Consider the following 18,447-nt stretch of genomic DNA (forward strand, 5'->3'; position numbering starts at 1 on the left):
TATTTGGTACCTTATGGATAAAATTCAAATATTGGAGAATATTAGGAGGAATGTAGTAAATTTTAGAGAGGTGGGGAGGTGATTAGATACATTGGGAGTCTTGCATCCATCTTTAAATAAGATTAAATGATAATGATTTTTCTTTATATGTATGTTCTGTATAATTTTGTGGGACTAAAATATTTCCAGAAATTGATCTCTGAGAGAGACCATTCCTAACAGTTGCCTTTAAATCCACTGGACCCAGTAATCTTTCCATTCAGCCCATATCTTTAACATAGCAGGAGGCTGTATATCTGGTAAAAGAGAACCAGAATATCTTGGCTCTTTGGTTTGGCATTTTCTGGTCTTGAAAATCTTTTGTTGTGTAAGGATACTTGCAGGCCCAAAAGGTTTGAATTGGGCCCATTCAGGACAATTTTCAACTAGGGCTGAGCACTTAATATAGGCAGCCAAAATGTACCTAGATTTAGGCAAATTTTCAGTCAAGTCTAGATGCCTTGATTTTTAACTGAAAATTCAGTTATATTAATCTAGACTGGTATTTCCCAACCTTCTCCTTGAAATACCTCTAACCAATTTGGTTTGCAGGATAACCACAATGAATATGTGTGTGATAGATTTGCATACATAGTCTCCATTGTATGCAGATCTATCTCATTCGTATTCATTGTGGCTATCCTGAAAACTTGACCAGTTAGATGTATCTCCAGGATTGGGTTGGGAAAGTCTAATTTAAGAGGTCAAATTAAGGTTGCCTAGATTCATGCACCTAAGCCTTAGCTGAAAATGGTCACTTAATGCTTTCAACCCCACGTATCCCCACTCCCGCTCACCACCTAAAAAATATGGTAGAACAAGCAGTCAGGCTCCTCCCAAACCCCTGGTATCTGAGAAACCTCACTCTATCCCACCAAGAGCATTGTTTTCAAGTTGGAAAAGATAAGACAACCTCCATTGTGGTTTCAGGGGATCGGTTGGTTTGTAGGGTGCTAGAAGAGGGGTTGAGAAAAAGGGATTCTGGAGTACTAGCAGCTCCCCTGGCACAAAATAATTTGGTGAAGGGAGGGAAGATACCAAGAGTTTGGTTGCCCCTCGACACAATTTGAGAAGACATTCAAAGGAAGAGGCAAGTTGGCCATCAAATATAGGCCTGCTGTGACAATGCCTAGGTTTAGTAGGCCAGGTTAAGTCGCTATTGCTGTAAATTAGTGCTGGTTTCCTAACTTTCTTCCCTCAACCTAACCCTGTACCAGGGCTCACCTAGTTTTTAGGAAGCTAGTGAAAACAGGCACTCAGTGGGTGAGCAGAGGTAGCAATTCTAGCCATCTAAATCTTTTGAATATTGGCCTCAGTGTGCATAGGACGAATTTATATACTTTTTGCTAATAGGATATAAGATATATTACTATCATGTTTAGGTGGAAATTAGAGAGAAATATTCCCCAACAAATTCTAAATATTTTATTATCCTTTGCTTTAAGAATTTTAATGTGATATTTTTAGATTGTGATATATTATGATAAATTATGGGTTTAAAATCAATATTTTAGGTTTGTCATTTGCGCTTAATTTAAAAAAAAAAACCCAATATTATTACTATGTGCTCAAGGAACTAATTGCCTTACTGCTGGTATTACTGTTTTTGAAAGTTTCACCCCCATTTGTTAGCTTTCAAATGACTGACAACTGGTTGCTGTCAGATTTTTTTTTTCACTACAACTTGTTAGCAGTTCCTTCCTGTGCTTAGGGATTTACTTTACAGTAAACATTTATTCTGGTATCACAGAGGACATTTTTTTTTTTTTACTTTTTCTGTTTTAGCTGTATAGTTCCCACATTGAACTCCCCACTATTTATTTCTTCTGCAGAAGATTTCTTGATGTTTCCAAATAAAATGTGTAATCAAGTGAACAGTATCAGAAATAGAAAGATGTATAACTGCATTATGATTCATAATGACCGCTACACAAAATATACTTTGATTAGAATTTGGTAGCTAAAAATTGAGGCACAGTTTTCCCTTTAGTCTGAATAGACTAACCATTCTACCTTATACTGCATGGGTATCAGCCAGTCACTCCAGAGATTGGAGATAGTTTAGTATAATAGTCACATTTACTGTTAATACCAGTACTTACAACCACCACCACCACCTGGCTCTCCAAGCTTCTCCCAGTAATCCCCCTCTCTACTTCCTACCATACCACCTAATAGTTACCCTGTGTATAGCACAGTATCCATTTACAAGTTAACTCTATCATGACTTCTACTATGAATAGCTTTTCTTTTAGTACTAGCGTAAAGGCCCATGGGAACACCTTTTTCTCTGCCACTGAGATTCAAATTAGCTAAGCTAAAGTGCCTCCTAAAGATGTGCAAGACCTACTCCAAGGGTATTATTTGCCCTAGGGGAACCTTAATTTTAATGCCTTCCGCCTTACACACGTGCCTTTCGGGGCATTTCTAGCACAGCATTCACCTAAAGGAAGAATCGGCCCTAAGGATGTGCAGCACTGTACAGCATTAGAATCAGAAAGGAATATTTTATGAAGAAATTAATTTCTTTGTAAGCTAGGAATTCTAATTCCTTTGCCATCAGCTTTTTAATCTATTACTGAGCCTATCGAGTCTGTGATTCCCCAGGTGCTCCTTTCAGGCATTTGGCTATATATATATATATATAGCGCTTAGAAGAAGATCACACATTTTGGTGAAGCTACATTTTTATTAAACTTCTATCTTCCAAATAGTTATAATATATAGTGTTTTATTTTAGCACTGCTCACCACAATGAAAGCATTTTTGTTAGCCTTTTTAAAGAAATTTTAATATATGTTGAAATATTTAAAATGTATTTTTGTGTAACAGTATTGCTAAGATCATGCAGACTTGTCAAAAAAGTGCAATGCAAAATTAACCTGTTTTATTTGCCTAGGTTGGAGGAAATAAAACAGAAATGATAATATAGTTAAAAATTGGCATAGCAAATTAAGCTCCTTTTTACTGTCTGATTGCAATTCAGTCTTCTGATTGTGAAGTCAGTCTTCTTACAATCAATCATCTTGTTGTTCTTTGCAATGAGAGGAGAATGCTGTACTAGAAAAGCCCTAGCGCTTATATAGAGCTTTCTCAAAAAAAGCCGCACGAGCTATAGTGCTATATGATGATTACTCTATAAAGTTAAATCCCATTTTACGCCCTATATTTTTTGTGGCAAGATATTATAACAGTGTACTGGAAATGTGGCATTTGATATATTTTTCCTGTGCTTTGTACTTTGATGCAAGTTCAGATTTCTCCTGAAATCTGGCCTAAACTTAAACTACATATTTTCTATAGACATCTGTGATCTCTTCACCAATTATGCCATCTTTACTTATCTTATTGTAAAGTATCCTTCCTATACTATGAAATCAGTGTGCTTCGTGTACTGCTACCTATGCAGTTTGGCAGCATTAAGTAACCCAAAAGCAGGGCTGAATTGGCCATGACACATAAGGTAATGTCATCCAATGACACCAAACAGACCCAGCCTTTTCGTGGCTCAATAAAGTTGAGATCAGACTCCACAGCAGTGATGGCGAACTCCAGTCCTTGAATGCCACAGACAGGCCAGGTTTTCAGGCTATTCACAATGAATATGCATGAGATAGATTTGCATACAATGGAGACAGTGCACGCAAATCTTTCTCATGCATATTCATTGTGGATATCCTAAAAACCTGGCCTGTTTGTGGCACTCGAGGACTGGAGTTTGCCATCACTGCTCTATAGCCTCCTTCTCAGCCAGTAGAGCTTCCCAGTGAAGTCAGGCAGGTTCACTTTCTGGTGTTGCCTGTAAGCAGCCACCTGCAGAAGTTCTATCAGGAGTAGATTAATATAACTTCAGACCAGTGGATATTGCAGGGTATTCAATATGGCTACGCTCTAGATTTAGCTGCTCCAGTTTCCAATGCCTTTATGGTTTCTTCTTACTCCTTGACTGTCAAAAGGGTGGCAGTGCACACCATGCTCCAGAAGTAACCACTGTTAAAGGCAGTGGTTCCAGTTCCTCCAGAAACTCAAGGTCTAGGATACTATTGTATCAGTTTTGTAGTTGCAAAGAAGGATGGATTTTGTAGATCAATTCTTGATCTGAAGGGGGTAAACAGCAGCCTTCATGTCTCTCATTTCGGATGGAGACTCTTCAGTTGGATCTTGTCAGATTCCAGAAGGTGAATATCTTGCTTCTTTGGCTCTGTCAGAGGCATACAGACACATCCTGATAAGAGAGTACCATCAGAGAGTTCTTGTTTTTATATCCTGAACTAACACTTTCAATTCAGACCCCTTTAATTTGGGTTAGCCATAGCTGCTAAAACTTTTACCAAGGTGTAATAGTGGTGGTAGCTGCTTGTTTCAGGTCAGAAAGGATTATGGTTTACTCTTATTTGGATGATTGGCTCATAAGGTCCAAATCTTTCCAAGAAGATATCAGAACCTCCAACAGAGTTGTCCAGCTGTTAAAGTTTGGGCTGGGTAATCAATTTTGCAATCAACCTTTTCCCCCCTCAATCTCTGGAATATCTGGGGGTTGATTCAATGCGAATAAAGATTGCTCTTACTTGACTCACAAGAGTTACCAAGATTGTAGGTCAAGTGGAGAGATTCTCCCTTTAAGTGGTCTCGAGTTTGGGATTATCTGCAGTTTCTCAGGTTGATGGCTTTCACCTTAGATCTCATTTACTCGGCCAGAGCTCACATATGTCCCTGCAGGCCACACTGGTCTCTCAATGGTCACCCCAATCTCAAGATTTCAAGTCCAGTCTTTCTCTTACTGCTGCAGTGAAGGAGAGTTTTTTGCTTGTACACCTTGCCCCAGAATTTGTTAAAGGGCATGACTCTGGAACCTTCCTTGTGGCTATTTCTCACCATGGATATGAGCCAATCAGGTCAGGGAGCACAGTGTCTAGATCAAGTAGCTCAAAGAGTCTCATCTCAAGAGAAAGTCTCTTGATCCATCAGTTAGCTGGAAATGAAGGCAGTGAGACTAGCTGTGTTGCAGTTTTTTCTCTTTGTAAAAGGAAAGATGATGAGTGCTCTCAGACAATTTGACAGTTGTGTATGTGAATAATCAAAGGAGCATGTGGAATCTTGGAGCATCAGAAGAAACGACACTCCTATTTGCTGAGCAGAAGAGAACCTCACTCAAATTTCAGCAGCACAATAGCGAGACTAATGTTGTTCCTACCCGACCACCTGTTGTGACCCTCGACGCTCTCTGGGACTTGGTGGTTGGCTTTATGTCAGAAATAAGAAAGCTGAATCATAAAATTGACTAAACTAATATTAAACATCATCAAGAGCTGGGAGAAATGCAAGTCAAATTAAATTCAACTTCAAATAGAATCTCCGAATTAGAAAAGAAAGATTAAAAAAACTCAGGAATGTAAAGCCGCGGTGGCTAAAGATAGTGAAATTCTAGCAAGAAGAGTTGAACATCTTGAGAATAATGCCAGGAGTTTAAATTTGAGATTTTTTTAATTTTCGAGGATTGTTGGAGAGACTCCATATATTACTTTAAAAACGTTTTTTCAGGATATATTGGGTTTTTCAGATAGAGATATGCCTGTAATAAACTCTTGTTACTTCTTACCGAATACTATGACAAATAGAGATACCAACATGCAATTCCAAAATGATCTTATTAATTTTCTTAAATTCAGAGCTTGTGGTAATAGATAGAGGAATGCTGTTGGTCTCTCTAATTTCAACTTTTGATGTGAATAAAACAATGAAGGTTTATTTTAGGAAATAAATCCATGATATTTCAATAAAGATCTTTCCAGACTGAGTGGTAGTAACTCAGTTGAGGTGAACATTTTTTTTAGCTATGCGACAAGATGTTATAGCATTAGGATACACCTTCTTATTGCATTTTCCTTGAAATGTTTAGTTAAAAGGAGAGACGAATGTAATTTTTTTGTCCCAGAATAATTTGCAAGGTTTATAGAAGCAAAAAAGCTAATCACATCATCACCAGAGACATAAAAGTAAAGTAAATAGCAGGTATGCTGTCACTGCCTCTTTCTGTTGCTTTATTAAATACTTAATCGTTTATAAGCTCCCTTAAATTTCAAGTCCTTAGAGTATAGAATCATTATTTAAAGATAAAGAGAAATATCAGTCACATATAATATTGCTTTTTTGTGGAATTTTAGTTATTGTGCTTTTTTTTTCTTTACATGAGATATGTAAGATATCTTTTTCTGTTATGAACTTAATTTTTGAGTTTGTAAGATTAAGAAAATTTATAAATAAAGAATTAAAAAAAAATAAGAATTTCAGCAGCACGCATTTTGGGATCAGGAACCTTTTGGATCCAGGAGAATAGGAACCCTGTCATGCTGCACTTCAAATGATTATGAATCGCTGGAGTCTTCCTCAAGTGGATATCAAGGCGAACCACAGAAATACCAAGGTCTGCTGATTCTACTGTCGAAGCAGGGAAGTCGTATCTGAAGTCATAGGTGCTCTAGTCCATCCTTGGCCATGAGTGGTTTTGCTAAATGTGTTCCCTTTGTGTCCCTTAATAGAGAGACTGTTGAAAAGGTTGGAGAAAGAACTGGTCCGGAAAGTCTGGTGGTTCCAAGACTGGCCAAAAAGGCTCTGGTACACGGATCTAGAGTAAGATTGTAGATAGACCTACTGCTGAGGTTTTCAGAGACCAGAGGCTTCCAGTTTTAGGGTCGTCCTCCCTTTTTGCTTATGGCTTGGCTCTTGAGAGGACGTGTTAGCAATGTAAAAGCTATTCTTCCTCCATTATTCCCACCCGTAAGAGGTTGTAATAATGTGGCATATATCCGATGGACCAAATTTATGAGGCATTTTGCAAGGAGTGTTCAGTTTCTCTGTGGCGGGCTAATATTTCTGTCATTTTAGTCTTTCTCCGGGGTCTAGATAAAGGTTGGCACTATTATTACCTATTATAGAGGTAATGCGCACTGTTTTCTTTCTTTAATAGTTAAAAGACCTCCGTTGAAACCAGTGGTTCTTGGTGGGACCTTAATTTCATTATCGGGGACATGTCTCTCCCCCCTCTCCCCTACTTCAAGCCTCTGAAGCAGGTTGTCCTTCAAGAATTTGTCTCTAAAAGTGGTTGTTTTTAGTTGCAGTGTGCTCAGCTCGGTGTACCTCAGAGCTGCAGTCCTTATCCTGTAACAGTCCTTTTCTGGTACTTTTTGCCAATTTGGTGACTGTTCGACCACTGCCTTCTTTCTTACCCAAGATGCTGTCGGTGTTTCATATGAATCAGTCCATTTGCCTCCTAGCCTTTTCCAAGGTCGAGTGTCAGGGTTCAAGCAGGTCATTGAGATTTTTGAATGGCCTTTGGTTCTCCTAAGATATTTGGATGTTATTAATTCCTTTCAGTGGTCAGATAGGCTATTCATGTTGTATGAAGGTCCTCCAAGGGCAAGGCAGCTTCCAAAGCTATCTAGGCCAGATGGATTAACGACACTATCTCTTCAGCATATGTACTCATGGATTTTTAGTTTCCATCTGTTCTCCAAGATCATTCTACCAGATCTTAGTCCCCTTCCTGGGCTAAAGCTGTGGCTATTGCACCAGAGGACATTTGTAAAGTGGCTAATTCGTCCTCTTTGAGCTCTTTTGTCAAGCTTTACTAATTGGATGTTCAGCTTTCGAAGCTGGCGTACTTAAGGCAACCCTTACTTTCTTCCTTCCAGATTTGTTGGGCTTTGAATCTTCCCACCAGTCTACACTGGTGATAGTGTCTGGCAATCTGAAGATGGCAAAGCAATGTGACAAGGCGATAGCTAAATCCAGAAGAATACTTGACTGAATAGAAAGAGGAATAACCAATAAGAAAAAGGGAGGGGATAATGCTCTTGTACAGGTCCTTGGTGAGGCCTCACCTGGAGTACTGTGTTCAGTTCTGGAGACCATATCTCAAAAAGGATAGAGACAGGATGGAAACAGTTTAGAGAAGGGCAATCAATATGGAATGGGGTCAGTATCAGAAGGACTTGTGAGGAGAGGCTGAAGGATCTGAATATGTATACCCTGTAAGAAAGACCTTCAGATACCTGAAAGGTTTTAATGATGCACGATTCTCAAACCTTTGCCATTGGATAACAAAACAGTAGAATTAGGGAGTCACAATCTGAAACTTCAGAGGGGAAAACGCAGAACCAACATCGGGAAATATTTCTTCAAGAAGAGGGTGTGGATGCCTGGAATTCCCTTCTGGAAGAGGTGGTAAAGATGAAAACGGTAAACGAATTTCAAAAGGCATGGAATAAACTCTCTGTGGATCCCTAAAGGCTGGAATTGGAATGAAGAGAAACGGGCATGGAGTAACCTGCATGGAGCATCGGCTACTATCTCTGACAGAAGGCATAGTAATTACTACCCATAACCAATTAGCTTACATGATTTTGATGCAACTGCAACATCGCTCTCCACTTTTTTTTTGGGGGGGGGGGTGGAATCTGGATTCAGACAACAGCCAATCCTGGGCCCTGACTTTAAGGTCCAGGGTACTGATATACAGACATCAGGAAGAAAGCGCAGGACTGCTTCTATGGCCATGTCCAAAAGCAAAGTGTGTTAAAACAGCATTGTCTGAATTATCAAGAAGGTTGCTCAACCTGTAAAAATGCTAGCAGTAATTTTGTTGTGTGTTTGACAGTTGCTTGGTTTTGATTGTTAATATTACTACCGTTAACATAAGGTTTGGGGATAACTGCACGGAGAGGCAGTTACTACCATAAGAAACTTGGACCAGATGGTCTATTTCTGTTGTCATTACTAGGTTACTATGTTACTTCCATCTAACTATTGCCCTTTTTTGAATTTGTTCTCTTGGTAATTTTCTGGAGATGTGAATATTGTAACAATTTGATGAGTACTTGGAAGACCATAGTATTTTGGTGAAGCATCAAGTATGGCTTTTGAAAAGAGCACAATACTGAAACATTGGTTTCTCTTCTTGATGTGTATTGTAGTCTGCATTTTAATATGACTGGGATTTTGATTCAAATTAATATCTTGTCAGCTTTTGACATATTACATTTTTGTTTCATGACAAAGATATGAGTATTGGGAGTTAGTTCAATGAGTATTGGGAAGTTAGTTCATTTCTTCAAGATAGACAATTTCAAGTTATTTGGAAGGATTGTTTATCCCATTGGGTTCTAATTGATTGAGTTGAGAAGTGAAAAGGATTCTCTGAAATTTCAAAACTTCTTAAAACTTTGTTTTTTGCAAGCTTATCCTGTATAGTATAATTAATAGTAATTTCTGGTATGTACAGTGTTTATGCTTTTTAATATTTTAAATATTTTTAGTATGTTTTAAATGTTTGTAAGTTAAGGATTTGATTTTAATTATGTATGTTGATTGTACTCCATGATGAACAATTAAGATTCTTGGAATATATAAGACCTTTTAAACAAATAAATCCCAGGCCTTCCAAGCCTCCTTCATTGTTATCTGCCCAAGGCGGTCTGCAAAGGTCCCTCCTGCTACGTTTGGATACTCTGGATCCTGTCTGCTCCACTGTATGTCTGATCTCTGAGACCTTCCTCACAGCCCAGGAGGGAGGCCTCCTCTTGTACAGTTCATGCTTCTCAAGAGGATGATCCTTACTAGTGTCAGAAGAGGATGTCTCTTCTCTAAATCCATGCCAGTGGACACAGCGGTTCATAGACCAGCTAGCCAAATTAATGAAGACTTTCTTTACCTCATTGGTGGCCAGTGACAAAGAGGGCACTCTTCAGCCTCTCCTGTCGAGGGTGCCAGACTTTTTCCCTCCAGGGGAGTTTGTCTTGCCAGCATGCCTTGGAAGCTCCCATCAGAAGTCCCAGTGATAGAGACTACCCATCTACAGAGGAGTCTAGCCAGTATTCCAAGGATGGAATCCAAGTCACCAATGACTGGAACATACCTTGGGAATATTTCCTTCCGAGGCAACAGAAGTCTTTGCCCTAATTACCGTCATAATCAGGGTCACAGATTAGTGTTCCTTTGCCATTCAGTTCTGAAGTGGGGTCTACCTTCAGACCCCTTACCTGACCTGATAGCATTCTTCTCCACCAGATGATCTCTCCTACTGCAGGTTCCTGGACAGGCTGCATAAAGCAATCAGCGTTGATGTCGCAAGTGCAAGCATGCTTTGGTCTACTTCAGATTCTGAAAACCCTTTCTGAACCAGCAGCAATTCTGGTGCATCAGATTCTACAGGATTTATAAATATGTATAATAATCCAGCCTCCTGCCCCCCAGTAGCCAGGAAATTGAATTAGAGTACAACAAGCTCCTGAGTCTGGCATAATCCAACTACCCCACCAATCTATGGTGGTGGAGTCTGCTTTAAAAAGGGGTAAATAGACTAGAGTTTTTTCCAACAACCCATCCCTTCCCCTTGCACCTCCTTCCCCCAACAGGCAGAATCGCAAGTTGTTGGACAATTTGGGGGAGAAATTCTTTCAGAGTTCGATCCTTAATGCACACATTGCAGCTCCTCAACTTCATTTGCTGCAGTCTTACACATCTGCATCAACAAGCTGAAGCTTCTAGTGGAGTCTCTGTGCAGGAAGCAAGAGGGCTATCAGGATTTTCTGGATTCAAAAGTGTGAACACCACCTTATCTGTTTAGTGTCAGAATTCTTCCACACTGCAGCAAGATCCTCTGCAGAAGCTATTGGTTCAGAGGCAGCAGCTTGCGCAAGAATGTTCATAACAAGTTGGCCAACTTCCCATGTTCTGGAGACAATCTCTTCAAGGAGACAGTAGCCCAAATTAAGGAGCAGCACAAGGCCATTAAATCTGCTAGTGGAAGTCTTTCTGAACCAGCAGCAATTCTTCCTTTAGGTGCCCCAATCACTTTTAAGTGCTGCTGCTTCTTCTAGACACCCTTTCTGCCAATTTCAGCTATGATATGCTTCCCCTGCACTGTCACAGCAGCAGCTTCCAGCACACGAAGAATCATGTGAGACACAGCATTAAATGCCACAACAGTCCCAGCCCAAACCTGGGACTAGGTTTTTATGAGACTTCAATCCCTCCGCTAGAGGGGAAGATTCACCTGTTCCTTGAAGAGTAACAGAAGATTACCAAGGACCATCCGGTTCTCAAAATTGTGAAGTCGTAATATTGTTTGTACTTCCCCCATCTCCCAGCACTGCATCAACATTTAGCCTTCAATCCAAATCAGTCTTACTCTACCCAGCTCCTCCTTTAGCTGGAGTTGCTTTTTAGGCAGTGGGGTGTAGACCCTGTCCCTATCAAAAAAAACATGGCAAGTTGTTCTTTTCCTGCTATATTCGTATCCCAAAGACCTATCCCGGATTTACAAAGACTGACTATTTATTAGTCTGAATTTTTTTTTTGTTTTATATGATATTATGTATGTTGAAGTGTAAGCCACCTAGACCATTGGATTGTGTGACTTATAAATTAATTAAATTAAACTGAGCAAGTAACTGTTAAGGGATACATTTAAAATAAACTTCCTCCACATGATCCTACCCTTCATCCAAATGAGAGATTGGATGTGTGCCCTGGATTTGAAAGATGCGTATGCACACATACTATCCATCTGTCTCTTTGGAACTACTTCAGATTCATAGTGGATTATTCTCAGTTCCAATACAATGTTCTCTCCTTCAGACTGTCAACAGCCCCAAGGGTCTTCATTAAATGCCTAGCTGTAGCTGCGGCACACCTTAGTCACCAGGGGATTTGTGTCTTTCCTTACCTGGATGACTGGCTGATCACAGGACCTTCACAAGCAGGAATGTTAGACTCCTTGCAGAGGACAATCCAGCTTCTTCACTCACTAGATTTTGTCGTCATGTTTTCCAAGTTGAACCTCATCCCTACCCAGATAATCAAATTCAATGAGACATGGATAAAACCATCGGAGGAAAAAACATTCCTTTCATAAGATCGAGTGTTTTGTTTTCGAGCACTGGTAGAGAGTTTGCTGCAGTGAGATTAGCTCTCAGCCTAGGCACTCCTAGTTGCCCTTGGACACCTGGCAGCAGGGATGGGCATGGTCCTCATGACATGCCTCAACATGAGCTCTCCAGTAGGTCATCCGCTCTTATCTGGATCATCTGCGTCAGCCCTTGTCACATCATGTAAGGATAACTGAAGAGATGAAAATGTCCCTCCATTGGTGCCTGGATCCAAAGCCCCTGGAGATTAGGAGCTCCTCTTAGAGTTCTACCTCATCAGATAATGCTGGCAACAGATGCGTCCACCAAGGGGTGCACACAGCCACCTCTTGAACTCAAGGAATCTGGTCAGCCACAGAGCATGTGTTTCAGATTAGCCTCTTATAGCTACAAGCTATTCATCAGGCGTTGAGAGTAATCTTGCATCTCCTTCAGAGGAAAAGAATTCTGATCCAAACTGACAATCAAGTGCCTTGAGAACAAACAAGGCATCACTGGAAGCTCTTCCAGGAATTTCTAATAATTATGGAGTAGGGTCTCTGTCATAGAGCTTTTCTGCAAGTAACTTACCTTCCCTAGATTTTCAATACATTGACATCGACAAATTATGCTCCATTCTTTGCATTCAGGTCTACACCGGATGCTTTTCTGCTCAAGTGGGATGCAGATCTGCTGTACATTTTTCCTCTACTTCTGTTGGTGGTGTGAGCAGGCAGAAATTATTTGAAGAAGGAGCATATCTTATCCTTATTGCTCCAGCTTGGCCCAGGCATGTGTGGATCTCATCAGGTTGTCAGTCCGTCCACTGGTTTCTTCAGGAATTGATCTGGCTCTACTAACTCATGCCATCCAAGCCTTCTCGCCCTCAACTTAATGGCATAGATGTTGAGCGTGCAATAGTCTCCTCATTGTCACTACCTAAAAAGATTGAGGACAGTGTGATTTTGGCCAGGAAGCTATCTACCAGAAGAGCATACAGTTTTAAATGGAAGCGTTTCCTGTCTTGGTGTTGGCAGACTCATGAACCCATTTGCCATTGCTCTAAAAGATCTGCTTCAGTACTTGTTATCCTATTCAAGCCTCAGTATGTCATCTATAAGTGCATCTCTGTACTGTTGCTACATACCACCCTCAAGAGGATGGAAAACTTCTCCATTCAACCTCTGGTGTCAAAGTTCATGAAGGGCTTGTGATATACAAGATCTCAGTTTGTAAAGCCACTAGTGCCATGTATCATCTTGGCACAACTGATGAAACTGGTGAAACCTCACCTTTATCAGAAATAGATGTTTTATAGTATTTTATGGATACAGTTTATAGATAACCCATCCAATTTAGGGTTAACCCCACTTAAATCTTATTGCGGCAATGAAGACACATCAGGCAGGATTCATGGCAAGAAGGGAAGTGAAGAGAAGGGCTGACCACTCCCTTGGGTCCCTTTTTATTGTGCATACATCCATAGCATACAAATGTGCCATCACATCATTGGCTCCCCTCTCCATAGCATACAGACGTGTCATTATATCATTGGCTCTCCTAGCCATAGCATACAGACGTGTCATTAGACCATTGGCTCAGGGGGTGTGTACAGATCATTTCATTGGCTGCTGAAGCTTATGCCATATATGTGTCTGTCTTTTGCCTGCAGCTGAATACGTGGCAGCTAGGTATCCTCTCCTAGGCAGTGAGGGTTAATTATAAGCTAGAGATTTAAGATGTGCTAGTCTTGCTGCATTCAGTGCAAAGGTCAGAGAGAAGGGAAGTTAGAGTTAACCTCTGACATGGCCTGCTGGCAAAGCTCATAATTCCCCACATCTCACCTTTTCTGTTTTTATTTAAGCAGCATAACGAATATCTCTGTATCCATGCTTTAGACCCCTACTGAAACCTGCTATGCTTTGCGTATGGGCTGGAGATAGGGGAGGGGGGGATATGGAGAGAAAAGCTGAGTCGGCGTGGTGTGCCAGCTACCGCAGAGCTCTTGAGTCTCCACATCACCCAGAGCTGGTGCAGCGTGGTGTGCCAACTGCTGCAGGGCTCATGATTCCCTATTAAGCAGCATACAAGACATCTTTGTATCCAGGCTGAAAGCAAGGTTTCAGTATGGATATGAGGTTGGGTATGCACTGAATACAGCAGCACAGGCAAATAATTAAGACAATTACAATTGTTATAATAGGAATCACCCTTTTGAGGTAAAACGGTGTCTAAGGCATAGCGGTTCTGTAATGCTACTTCTCTCATTTGAGAGACTTCTGTTGTGAGTCGTTTTAATGCATGGACTTTCTGATTAAATAGGGCAGTCGTCCAGTTAGCTAGGATGTGTAAGTCCCTGTAATTATCTATGGGATTCTTGATCGCCTCCCTTTTGTTATGGAGTCTTGCTTTAGGTAAACTGTTGACTGCATAGCATGAGGGGAGGATGTAGCCTAGAGTGCATCTGCCTGTCCAATTGGGGGGAATTCGCATATATTCTCTACGCCCACATAACATCCAAATGTTTCCTAACAGATTAGTTGACATGTCATTGGTATTTTTAATTTGTGTTATCATTTGGGCTACATAACTACAAAGGGTAAATCCCTTGTCCCCTCTATACTCTCTGCACCTGCTTGGGTCTCCCACTGCACATCCTGAAATCTGCCAATTGCACATATATGTGGTATAATTATGTAAGTGTTCAGTGATTATGGGCCCGTCTGTGCGTGCGTTAAAATGTGTTCTATTCATGGCTTCTTGTAATTCAAAGGTTCGGTTACAATATGGATATTTTCCCACCTGAAGCCCCTTCCCATCCCCTGGATCATAGTCCCAACAAAGAGCGGCAGTCTCTTGAATACGGCTGCCGATGGGTATTATGGTATTACCAACTGGAGAGTTAAGGGGATAACCTCCCGGCCACGGGAAATTCATCCATCCTGTAAGATTAAATGGCACGGCATGCATCATTAGTCCTCCGCTGGTATGAGTTGGCATGTGCGTGCAGATCCAACAGTCTGTTCGATTCAACAGGTGTGAAAAGTTCTGTGCATCAAGGATGTAGATGTTGTTCCGCCATAGTCCTTGTTCAGAAATCGCCATGGCAGGATGGAGAAATAAAGCAAAAGGAGGAGGGTGCAGAACACAATTGTTAATGAGTTGGTATTCAGGCAAGAAAAGGCAGCTAATAAGTTCTCTGGAGTTTTCTCAAGGCCTTGCTGTTCCAAGAGTTGTGCAGGTTGGTCAGATATCGCTTTGATCTGTCCCCAGGTCATGTGGTGCTGCTTTTTGCAGGGGGGTCTGGTCTCTGTCCTTCTGAGGGCTGTGGAGGCTCAGGGAGAAGTTTGGGATCGGGTCCTGTAGACCTTGATGCCACGCCATCTTTCCACGGCTTCACACAGCAGATCGGAGCCCAAAGTGGACCTGTGGGAGCAAGCACAGCAGCATATCCTCGTCCCCATGTTAACAAGGGAACGGGCCATGCCAGACAGGGTTAAGTAACATTCTATACAAAACTGATGGTTGTGGGTGACTAACCCTAGTCCCATAATGATTATCCATGGCTGTGGTCTGATTTGAATTTGATACGTTTAGATGACTTAAAGTGAACAATACTTTGTTCAGCCAGTCCTGCTTAGGGGGAAGTTCAGGGGCAATCCCTGCTTTTATTTGTGTTTGTCAAGGGCATTCTTTAGGGTGTGATTGGCTCGCTCCACAATGGCACTCCTGCGGTGATACCCTCGGGTCCCTCCCCCAGTTGAGTTTCCCAAGGTGATTTCCATAGTCCCTCGGAGGTGAGCGCCTCGGTCCGGTGGCCGGTTCGCGGCAGGGACCTAGCCCCCGAGCGAGATGAGTTCGGGCGTGGCTTAGAGGCAGCGGGTGCATTTCCTCGAGTGTGGCAGTGACGGTACTTACCCTCTCCCCCCGCAGCCGGAGACCGCCCGGGTCGCAGCCGGGAAGCGCCGAAGATCAGGTAAGGCGTACATCTTTACTTACTGGTCTCCGGAGAGCGAGGATTAGCCGGGTCGACCTACATGGCAGCCCGCCAAGGAGGTCGCCATTTTGCCTGCCGGCTCAGTCGCCAGTCCTGGTTCACCGCCTCATTCTCAACAGGGCGACGGGCGCATATGTTAGGCACCCGGAAAGGTTTGGGCGCCCATTGCTTAGGCACACGTTCAAGAGGCGCACGTTCATAGGCACATGACCACAGGCGCACGTTGATACGTGCACGTTCATAGGCGCACGTTGATACGTGCACGTTGATAGGCGCACGTTGATACGTGCACGTTGATAGGCGCACGTTGATACGTGCACGTTGATAGGCGCACGTTGATAGGCGCACGTTGATACGCGCACCTACATAGGCGCACGTTGATACGCACACGTACATAGACGCACGTACATAGGCGCACATACATAGGCGCATGTACTAGGCGCGTATTTATAAGCGCACGTTGATAGGCGCACATTCATAGGCGCTCTTTGGTATGAACACATTGAAAGGGCTGAGAGCACACCGGAGTGTGCGGATAAAAGACGCGATGGAGCGTAAGAGAGCCCATGCGTCCGCAGAGCTGGCACTTCCAGAATCAGGCATAAGAGCTCTTGGCCTCTGCTCAGCATGCCACCTCAGAGCCACACAGAGCGAGGAAGCAGACTCCCTATGTGCCCAATGTGAGGAGGCCCTGGGAGTTCCAGGCCAGGGCCGGTCTCAGCCCAGTTTGACTGCCAGTTCCTCAGGGAACACCCCAAACCTAGCAGGCCGCGGTGAGCAGCCAGGGAACCCTACAGACCTGGTGCCCCTACGGCTAGAACCTGCGTTCCTCTCCTGGGTGGAATTATTCAAGGGGATTCATGCCTTCATCAAGATGCAGTCTGATCCCCGACTGGACCCATACGTACCGGATGACCCTACCCCGGGACCCTCAAGACCTACGCATGGCCCCCCGCCACCTGGAAGCCCCACTTATGGGGACTCGGATTACTCTGAGGAAGATGGCGAGCCCCCTGAGGAGGGGGAACTCCTCTCGGGGTTAGAACCATATCGAACCATGAGACGCTTCTTTCCTAAGGAGGATCTTTCAGACCTGGTCTCTCAATGCCTGTCAGAGCTGGCTATCCCGGGCCCAGGCACCCCAGGGGAACCTAGAATGAACCCCCTGCTAGAGGGCCTGCGTCCAACGGCTCAACATTTTCCCCTCCTAGAAGCAGCACAGCAGTTAATCGATCTGGAGTGGAATGCGCCGGAGGTTTCATTCAAAGGGGGTCGGGCTTTGTCTAGCATGTACCCCCTAGACCCGGCAACCAAGGCTGGCGTGCCCGATTGTAGACGCCATAGTTAGCGCAATTGTGAAGTGCACCACCATTCCGGTGGAAGGAGGGGCGGCCCTCAAGGATACACATGATCGGCACATGGATGCCATTCTGAAACAAGCCTTTGAGGTGGCAGCCATGTCCCTACGAATTGCGACCTGCTGCACCATGGTGACGCGCTCCTGCTTATCACAAGCCAGGAACAACACCCCGGGAGAAGAAATGGAATCAGCCCTCTCGTTCCTTACTGACGCTGCCTCCGACCTAGTCCGTACAGCAGCCAAGGGAGTGTCATCCTCAGTGGCAGCCAGAAGACACCTCTGGCTACGAAATTGGTCGGCCAACTCCTCCTCCAAGACTCGCCTTACCAGAATGCCCTTTAAGGGATCCCTCCTGTTCGGCAGCGACCTCAAGAAATTGGCTAATAAATGGGGCACATCTCCATTACCCCGTCTATCGGAAGACAGGTCAAGGAGGAACCAGCGCCCTTTTCCTAGACCATCCAGAGGTAGAAGTTTCTCAGCGCTTCAATCCTTATAGGGCTCGCTACCAAGCACCTCGTTCTCAGGCCAGGAACCAGTCCTTTCGGACCAGGCACAACAAGAGGGGAACCGGCTCGGGGTCGGGTCCCCGCCGCACCCCACAATGAGAATCAGCTGACCCATCTGGGGGAAGAAGCCATAGGGGGCAGGCTAACCCTATTTTACCGCAGGTGGGTCGAGATAACTTCGGACCAGTGGGTCCTCGCCATTGTCCGGGAAGGGTATTACCTGGACTTCCTTCAGCTCCCTCCGGACAAGTTTGTGGAATCGCCTTGTCCGCCCCTCAAGAGGGCGGCGCCGGCAGCTACCTTGGAGAGACTCCTGTCCCTAAAAGCCATAATCCCAGTGCCTCCATGGGACATAAATTTTGGGCATTACTCCATTTATTTCATTGTCCCCAAGAAGGGGGGCACCTTCAGACCTGTCCTGGACCTCAAGTCAGTCAACCGGCACTTAAGGGTCCCAGGATTTCGCATGGAAACTCTGCGGTCAGTCCGAAGTGCAATACAGCCAGAGGAGTATCTCACATCCCTGGATCTCTCAGAGGCCTATTTGCATATCCCAATTCATCGGGATCACCAGCGTTCTTACGCTTCAAAGTCCTGGATCAGCACTTTCAGTTCCGGGCTCTACCCTTCGGGTTA

At 43.4% G+C, this 18,447-nt stretch overlaps 1 protein-coding gene across 3 annotated transcripts in view; it reads left to right on the forward strand.

Moving 5' to 3' along the window:
• The window catches only part of HOOK3 (hook microtubule tethering protein 3), a 1,188,278-nt gene that overhangs the window by 1,153,666 nt on the left and 16,165 nt on the right, over positions 1-18,447 (forward strand). The gene's annotated exons all lie outside the window — the stretch shown is intronic.

This window comes from Rhinatrema bivittatum, chromosome 1 (assembly GCF_901001135.1).
Source record: "Rhinatrema bivittatum chromosome 1, aRhiBiv1.1, whole genome shotgun sequence".
Lineage (NCBI taxonomy): Eukaryota > Metazoa > Chordata > Amphibia > Gymnophiona > Rhinatrematidae > Rhinatrema > Rhinatrema bivittatum.